The 9,831-nt window shown below is 41.0% G+C and overlaps 1 protein-coding gene across 1 annotated transcript in view; it reads right to left on the bottom strand.

Moving 5' to 3' along the window:
- The window catches only part of LOC109421413 (glucosamine-6-phosphate isomerase), a 49,410-nt gene extending 42,574 nt beyond the window's left edge, over positions 1–6,836 (bottom strand). Inside the window, exon 1 of the mRNA XM_062849568.1 lies at positions 6,634–6,836. The gene's annotated coding sequence lies outside the window, so the exon portion shown is untranslated. The remainder of the gene's footprint in view (positions 1–6,633) is intronic.
- Between the last annotated feature and the right edge of the window lie 2,995 nt (positions 6,837–9,831).

Genomic DNA, 9,831 nt, shown 5'->3' on the forward strand with positions numbered 1-9,831 from the left:
TATTTCAGACAGCATCGTATGTTACACTGATGGCTCCCTTCTAGAAGGTCGAGCAGGTGCTGGTGTTTATTCTCGTGAGCTAAGGCTGTATCAGTCTTATTCACTTGGCAGACACTGCACCGTTTTTCAGGCCGAAATCTTTGCTCTTATGTGCGGAGTGCAATCAGCACTTCAGCAGCACGTAATGGGCAAAGTAATATACTTCTGTTCAGATAGCCAGGCTGCTATTAAAGCACTTGCTTCGGCCAACTCCAGGTCGAAGATAGTTATCGCTTGTCGAACTCAAATTGAGGAGCTGAATTCAGCAAACGCTGTTCACCTTGTATGGGTACCTGGCCATTCTTCCATCGCTGGAAATGAATTGGCTGATGAGTTAGCTCGCACTGGAGCATCACATGACTTCATTGGCCCTGAGCCAGCTATTCCGGTATCCAAGTGTTGGGTGAAGCTTCAGATTGACACCTGGGCTGCCACTCAGCACAAACAATACTGGAATAGTTTGGAGTCATGTCGTCAAACAAAATTGTATTGTACTGAGCCATCTCCAGGGGTGGCAAAGTATCTAACAAATCTGTCAAAGCAGAATTGCAGCATGCTGGTCAAAGCATTGACTGGCCACTGCCGACTCAGTTATCACATGGCGAATATTCAGCAAGCTGATTCATTTGCATGTGATAGCTGTGAATCCGATTATGGAACTTCGTATCATTTAATATGTAACTGTCCAGCTTTTGCGCAATTGCGTTTCCGAGTACTCGGGAAACACTTATTAAGTGAAACTGACTTCAGAAACCTGAATCTTCAGGACGTTCTGTTGTTCTTGACCCGCTGTGGTAAAGAGCTATAGGCTCTCTTTACGCTTTATGCATTATCACAGTGCCCTTCTCAGGGCGCTGTTTGAACCCATTGTGGCACGCTTATGCGTTATTACAGTGTCCTTTTCAGGACGCTATGTGAACCCATTGTGGTACGCTTTTGCGAGTATGACGATCCTATTCCCTTACCTGTCCTTTCCCATCTCCTATCCTTTTTCCTTCCCTTCTCCGTCAGGTAAATGATGAATAGGCTCGTGTTCATGGCGATGGCACAAATTTCCCAAATGGAGGAGAACGTGCCTCTAGAGCCGACCTACTGATACCTGATACCTGATCCCCTGAAATTACCAAAGTCTCCTTCGGAATCCCTAGCATCTCTTACAATGAGCCCCGACATCTCCTAAAAAAGCCCCAAGTCGCTGAATAATTCTCCGATTTCTCTAAAATAACCCAAGTATCCCCTGAAATTACCAAAGTCTCCTTTGGAATCTCCAGCATCTCTTACAATTAGCCCTGACATCTCCTAAAAAACCCTAAGTCTCTGAATAAGTTCCCCGATTTCTCAAAATACCCCAAGCTTCTCCGAAAATTACCAAAGTCTCCTTTGGAATCCCTTACATCTCTTACAATGATCGCTGACACCTCCTTAAAACCCCAAGTCGCAGAATACGTTCCCTGCTTTCTCTAAACTACACCCAGCATCTTCTGAAATTACCAAAGTCTCCTTTGGAATCCCCAACATCTCTTACAGTGATCGCCGACATCTCCTAAAAAACCCTAAGTCGCTGAATAAGTTCCCCGATTTCCCCAAAATTCCCCAAGCTTCTCCTGAAATTACTAAAGTCTCCTTTGGAATCCCTTACATCTCTTACAATGATCGCTGACACCTCCTTAAAACCCCAAGTCGCAGAATACGTTCCCTGCTTTCTCTAAACTACACCCAGCATCTTCTGAAATTACCAAAGTCTCCTTTGGAATCCCCAACATCTCTTACAGTGATCGCCGACATCTCCTAAAAAACCCTAAGTCGCTGAATAAGTTCCCCGATTTCCCCAAAATTCCCCAAGCTTCTCCTGAAATTACCAAAGTCTCCTTTGGAATCCCCAACATCTCTTACAATGATCGCCGACACCTCCTTAAAACCCCAAGTCGCAGAATAAGTTCCCTGCTTTCTCTCAACTACCCCCAGCATCTTCTGAAATTACCAAAGTCTGCTTTGGAATCCCCAACATCTCATAGAATGAGCCCCGACATCTCCTAAAAACCCTAAGTCGCTGAATAAGTTCCCCGATTTCTCCAAAATACCCCAAGCTTCTCCGGAAATTACCAATGTCTCTTTTTGAATCCCCAACATCTCTTGCAATGATCGCCGACATCTCCTAAAAAACCCTAAGTCGCTGAATAAGTTCCCCGATTTCTCCAAAATACCCCAAGCTTCTCCGAAAATTAAGAAAGTCTCCTTTGGAATCCCCTACATCTCTTACAATGATCGCCGACACCTCCTCAAAACCCCAAGTCGCAGAATACGTTCCCTGCTATCTCTAAACTACACCCAGCATGTTCTGAAATTACCAAAGTCTGCTTTGGAATCCCCAACATCCCATAGATTGAGCCCCGACATCTCCTAAAAAACCCTAAGTAGCTGAATAAGTTCCCCGATTTCCCCAAAATTCCCCAAGCTTCTCCTGAAATTACCAAAGTCTTTTTTGGAATCCCCAACATCTCTTACAATGATCGCCGACACCTCCTTTAAACCCCAAGTCGCAGAATAAGTTCCCTGCTTTCTCTAAACTACCCCCCAGCATCTTCTGAAATTACCAAAGTCTCCTTTGGAATCCCCAACATCTCTTACAATGATCGCCGACATCTCCTAAAAACCCTAAGTAGCTGAATAAGTTCCCCGATTTCCCCAAAATAACCCAAGTATTTTCTGAAATTACCAAAGTCTCCTTTGGAATCCCCAACATCTCATAGAATGAGCACCGTCATTTCCTAAAAAACCCTAAGTAGCTGAATAAGTTCCCCGTTTTCTTTAAAAGACCCCAAGTATCTCCTAAATGACCAAAGTCTCCTTTGGAGTCCCCAACATCTCTTACAATGGGCGCCGACACCTCCTAAAAAACCCGTACAGTCACCGAATAAGTTCTGCATTTCCTCCAAACTATCCTCGGTATCTTCTGAAACTACCAGTTTGTTTTAGAAATCCGCAACAACCTGTGGAATGTATCATGACGTATTCCAAAATGTCTAAAACTTTTTCAAAGATCTAAGTATCTCTTAAATTTTACCCCGACATCTTTAAAAAAAACCCTAAAATTCTGTAAATGTGCCCCTCATTTCCTAAAAACTTCAAAGTTACCATTAGAATACCCAACATCCCTTGGAATAAATCCCGTTATCTCTGATCCATGATTTATGTATCGCCAACAATTCCTAAAATTATTCCCCAGCATTATCTTAAAATCCCAAATATCCATCAAAATACGTTATTTGACATTGAAAATTAACAAAACATTTAAGCAAAGCATCATACATTTAAACTTGTTAAAAATTGTTGAAAAGTACGTTAGCGCACGCCACCCCACCTTATCAGCACCGCAGTTTGACTGCGAGTGCAAGGAATAAACAATCAGCGAAGGATTTAAACACCCCGCCGTAGCTCGTTTCTCATCTGCTCTCCTCGCTCAGCAGCCAACATTGATATCGCTGCGGCTACAATTAATCTTGTACGCACGTTCTTTGACAAATAACCACCGCGTCGTCGTCTCCTTATGAGCGGAGGATCGATGCGATTTTCTAAACCACGCGCGTATTGATTGCATCTACAATAACAAAGACGTTGAGCAGCTCACATGCTACTTCAACTTTCCACACGGACAACCAACTCGCTCAGATTGATGTAATGTTGGTCACACATGACCATACACAGCACCAATCTGAGCGAGTTGGTCGGTCGTGTGCCAACCGTCCGAGTGGTGTGCGAGTTGGCCCTCGATTCTCTTGCCTGCTTTTGGGGAGAGTGCGAGCAAGCACCAAACGGGAAGTGCTGCCAAAGCACGGTTCAATGCAATCGGGGCGATGTTTTCCGCAATTCGATGAGTTTTTTACATAACTTTGAATTGATTATTGTGACCAAACTACAAATCATACAATGTTGGTCACAAAGAAGGTTTTCTAGATAATTAAATAAACAATCTTTTGTAGAACATTTTTTCAAAAAACGTCATTTCCATTTAAATAACATCAAAAATAGCACAAAAAGTAACTGTTTTTTTGGCTTCTGCCACAAACATTTTAGAATTTATGAATGAAAACTACTTTTTATCAAGTTTACGTCTAAGAAGCATAAAATCTCAAAGGTTCAAGCTTTTGATTCGTAAAAAAATTTTTGTATTCCGTTAAAAGATCGCTGAGTTAGAAGTTTTTGAATTTGGGCCTTTTTAAAAACATCGAATTTTGAATAACTCACTTAGCAGTGACTTCCGACCCCATGTTCCTTGGACACTTTTTCATGGCTCGAGGTCCTCTATCTACCCTTAAAATATGTACAACCAGGAAGCAAACACCCTGTATAACGCCTGCAAGTTATGCAACCAAGCGGACTGTGCCGCTTCACAGTAATCTTCACACAATCTATCACTTTACTCCTGGCACCCTTGCACCAATGCATGATCCATGTGCCAAAATAAACATTTCCCACCAACACACCAACATCCGCATGACCTTGTGCAGGCGCAGAGGATTCAACGGCCTGATGTGGGCAAGCGATTGCAATCATCACTTCCCTCCCCTTCCCCATTGACCTGCATCCTGACGCAGCAGGCGCCATTGTCGCCTATAAATACAAGACCACCAACGCTCACACACTGAAGATGCCTGTTAGTCCCAAGCAGCTATCTCATTGGTTCCTTGTGTGAGTGTAGTTGATCTGGCGATACTGGAGTTGCAACTGCGGGCGGTCAATCAAGCTCAAGCTCAAGCTCAACTCAGCGGTTTTTCAACATGAAAAGCTATAAGGTTAGAAGCTTTAACCTTTTTTTGCCCTTTTAATATGCGGGCTTTTTATCGAAACTTGCCGAACTGTCTCCACGCAAACCTTTAAATTCAAAGTTTGCTTGAGTTGCATCAATGATTTAGTCGAGTTCTAAGCTATTCTACCTATCGCTCTCATCTCGCGGTCAGATAGCTTTGTATCCTTCAGGATCATGTCAAAGGGGACCTTACCTAATTCCAACCTTTTCTTGGTGAAATGCCTCGATTCTTCCCTTCTCTTTCTCTGTGAGGGGCTACAGTAACACTCGGCACAACTACATCATGCCGCTCAGAGTGTTGCCACAAATAATGCACAGTTTGCAAAACCCAGATATCTGGCTGGTGGGGCATGGGAGCCTAAACTTCAACTGTTAATGCAATCAGAGACTACCCAGACTTAGAAGCGCATTTCAATGAACATTTTAGATATTTGATCTTTTGTACTAGTATTAGTAAAGATGGTGCCAGCGTCTAACTTTTGACCATGACACTATAGAGAATTGGTTTCTTCAAGAAAGTTTTTTGTTGTGACAAAATAAACAACTATTTCATAGACGTCGAAATTCCTAACGTTGCTGCACAACCACTGAGACTCTGTTTTACATCTTTACTTCTTTTTTATACCGTGCATTTACCTCGAAAATGTTAGATTTTCCATAATTTCGAATGGATGCTTCTCCCCTCTCCCAGAAACAGGAGGCTCAAAAGTTTAGAATAATGAGTTTCTAGTCGGAAGCATTCAGAAAAGGTGAAACTTTAAGCTGGGCAGAATAAAAAAGTTGATTTTTGTTGGACCGTGTAGGTCAACTCGCATATAGGAAAAGCATAAAAAAATCATATTTGATGTAATTGTGGCTACCATAGTGGATATCCTCCTACAAAAAATCAAATTTGAGCCTTCTTTTTTCTGCGTCATGGTACATATTAAAACAAAATCATTTACGATTTTAGAAAATAGAATTCAACTATTAAAAGTACTCCTTGGATAAGCTCAGGAGGAATTCCTGGTGGAACCTTAGTAGGAATTGCAAGAATTCCTGGAGATATCCCACGATTCTGCGAGGTATTTCTCCAAGAATTCTATTAAGAATGTCTCCTGCAACTAATAGGAGACATCATTAATAGAATCCTTGGAGAGATACCTCGCAGAATCTCTAGAGAAAACTCTAGAGAATTCCCTTGAGCAAAGCGTAGACATTCTTGAAAGAGTTCCTCGATAAATCTTTGAAATAATATTTGAAGGAATCTTTATCCTGCTGAGGACATGGGATGCAATCCCACTCTCGACACCCAAATGTAAGTTCTTACTTCGGGAGAAAGCTTGCGGGTTAAACATCTAGTTAAAAAAAAATTAAAAATATATATATAAGAATTCAGTATAGTTTCATTAGAAATCTCAGAAGTGATTTCTGGACCAATTCTTGCAGGAACGCATGTAAAATACCAACACAAATTTCTGGAACAAATCCAGCAGTAATTCCCGAAGGAATTTAAAAAGGAATTCCTGGATGAATACTTGAAAAGAAAAGAAAGGAGAAATGCCTGAAGCAACCCCTAGAGAAGTTTTTGACTGAATTTCTGGGAAAATTGCTGATGCCTGGTGGAATCCCAGCAGTTATTCTCAGAGAAAGGAGAACTTCTATTTACAAATTGCTCAATTAAATCCTCATGACAAACTAAAAACTACTTCGACCGGTTAAACAACTTTCTATCCTTACACTTATTACGATTCCTTCAATTCTTTCGATTCGATTCTTTGAACAAATGCAAGATACAATTTACTCACTATTTTTTCTACTTTGAAGCCCAATAGATTCACTTAAACTGGAACTAACCTTTTAAAAAATCACTAAATATGTAGCTACAACAAAACACAACAAATGATAATAAAATAACTGAAAACAAAATAACAACCGACCGAAAAAATTACAACGCAACACACGTTCAAGCTGACCGACTTCAGTGCAACAACTGAACTCTCGAACCAAAAGCATCCGTAAATTTATTTCGAACCATCAACAGACACACAAAAGCGCCCGGCTAAAAGTAGGTAGAGAACCGAAACCTCAGTCCTATCGCTTCCAAAACGAGAACCGAGAGGAGCAGAAAAGAACCCCGTCATCATCAACAGGGCAAACTTTTATCAATGTTTGTTTTTGATTCTGATGTTGTTGTTGGTCGTTCGCAAATCTGGTTTTGGCTGCATCCCATCTCTGTAGATATGTAGGTACCTCCATGCCGAAAAACACAAGCAAAAATCGCAAATGTATCTCCTCGAGCGAAGCAGCGCACCATCAGAATCAGAACGTATAAGTATACAGATACAAGCAGGAAAGTTTCACATGGTGGTAAAACTGGATTCGCACCCGAAAAAAGAGGCCAATGAACCACGTTGGACCGAAAAAAAAATGTAACAAACAGTCCTCCAGCCGGGTGGTGGATGCAACAGTATCGACGGGGAGTCTACACCGCAAAACATTTGTACCAACTTCCGCAAGTTAATTGCACAAATTACATGCCATACACACTATCAGGCTATCAGTGCAGTCAAAGCCATATGATCAGCTCTATATAGAGCGTCTTCGAGTCTTCAGTCTGTCCGTTCATCAGCAGCAATATGGTAGCACGGAATCCTGATAGCATTATACTTCTCACGCCACTTGATAAGCCAAATGCGACGCGGGTACCTACATAAGAAATCTCGAGATAACGGAAGAATGCCATGAGTAACTAGGTCGCGATGGAGGGATATTCCTCAGTACAGTATCTACAATTGGTTATCAATGCAGTTCGAGAGATGCATCGACTGTGTATAACGTTAAGAAGCTTCGGCATGCACGCATAGTACTATTGCAATACACTGATTTTACGGGCGTTTCAAGGGATTCATCCTGGAAATCAATCTTGGAAGGAATCTTGAAATATTATTGAATGAATTCTTGTTGACATTTCCGGAGGTATTTGTACATAGAATAAATAGTGGAAAAAACTATGGCGAAATATGGTGCAAGAAAGCCGAAACTAGAAGTAACACTATTTAGCCAGTTTAGAAGCATAAATGAGTGTCCCCAAGTAACATTTTCTAGTCAAAGAGACTAAAAGAGATTTTTAGAACCATCATAAAACCAAAATAAATAGTATGAGATTTTATGACGGTTCATAAAACGTCTGCAAAGCTAATGGCTTAAATATTAAAATGTTATTAGAGTGATGTTGATTTACATCGTGAAAGTTTGAAAATCAACTATGCCGAATGTCTGGAACTATAGCCATAACTGGTACAATTGCCTATAGAACTATTCACTGTTATCATCATGATGCCCATCTTCCTCTCTCCTCTTCTTGGCGTAACGTCCTCACTGGGACAAAGCCTGCTTCTCAGCTTAGTGTTCTATGAGCACTTCCACAGTTATTAACTGAGAGCTTCCTCTGCCAATGACCATTTTTGCATGTGTATATCGTGTGGCAGGCACGAAGATACACTATGCCCAAGGAAGTCAAGGAAATTTCCTTTACGAAAAGATCCTGGACCGACCGGGAATCGAACCCGTCACCCTCAGCATGGTCATGCTGAATACCCGTGCGTTTACCGCCTCGGCTATATGGGCCCTACCTATGGGCTATATGGCCTATGGGATGCCCGCCTATGGGATGCCCATCTTAAAACACGCGTGTGTGCGGAATTGCTTCAGGGGTACCTTCCGGAATTCCACCTGGAATTTCTCCCGGTATTCCTACTCGGAATCATTGAGGAAATTCTACACGAAATCCTTCTAAGAATCTTCCGGGGATAACTTTTGGAATTCTTCTTGATATTACTTGCTGAACTCTTTCTGGAATTCCTTACAGATTTTTTTCTGTGATTTCTCCCGGAATTTCACCTGCGATTTCATCTGCAATTGATCCAGTAATTCTTTCTAGGATTCATACAAAAGATCTTCACAGACATTTTAGGAAATTTTCAGATTTTCTCCGGTGATGCATTCAAAAGTTTTGTTTACCTATTCTCGTATGAAAATCTTTCATGACTTCTTTCAAGGATTTCTCACAATTTCTCTTTACAGCAAATGTGAGCCCGGATTCGGATTAAGCGACCCAAAATCTGTCAGAGACACATAAGTTTTCTCTTGAGACAAAAACAAAATGTTGCGTTGTATAACATGTAAATCAGACTCCCCTCTATCTGACAACGAGATAAGTTTGCATAAATAAATTGAAATAAGCCTAGAAGGAACGAAAGAAGGAGAGGTGTTGAATGGTTGTTCCGCTCTTTTCACAGGATGGTCTAAATTCTAAATGTCTCCAAGAATTCCTCTAGAAGATTCCTTCAACATTTTATCCTGTAATTCTTCGAAAATTTATCGAAGAAATACTTAAGAAAGCATTCACGGATTCATTCAGTAATTCCTCCCCCTATCCATGCATTCAGAAATGTCCAGGAGCTCCTATAAGGAATTTCTTCAGAAATTCCTTCCTGCGATTCCTTCAGGAATATATTCGGAGATTCTTTACTTCTCCAAGTTATCCTTCGAGAACATCAAAAATTTCTCTAGAATTATCACTACGATTCTCGGGACTTGTTCAAAGATGCATTGAAGGGATTCTTTTGACAATTCTATCAAAGATTGCTTCTAAAAGCCATTCGAGAGTATCTTCGCATTCATGAGGGTTTCCTACAATGAATATTTTAGAGCTTATTCGGGAATTCCTTTAGTAATTCCTCAAAGGGTTTCCTCAGGAATTTGTTTTTGGACTTCCTCCTGCGATTGCTTTCATAATTTCTTTACAACTTTTTCATAATTTATTCCACTAATTCCTTTTTGTATTTCTCCAAGGATTCCCCAAGCATTTTTCAGTTATTTCTTCAGGAATTCCTCCAGAAGAATCATAGCGTGGTTTCATGGCGCCCTTGGCAAGCATCCAGATCAGCGCCCCACGACAAATGGACATTGTTGATTTGCAAAAGAATGTGGTCATTCATTTT

The sequence above is a fragment of the Aedes albopictus genome, chromosome 2 (assembly GCF_035046485.1).
Source record: "Aedes albopictus strain Foshan chromosome 2, AalbF5, whole genome shotgun sequence".
NCBI lineage: Eukaryota > Metazoa > Arthropoda > Insecta > Diptera > Culicidae > Aedes > Aedes albopictus.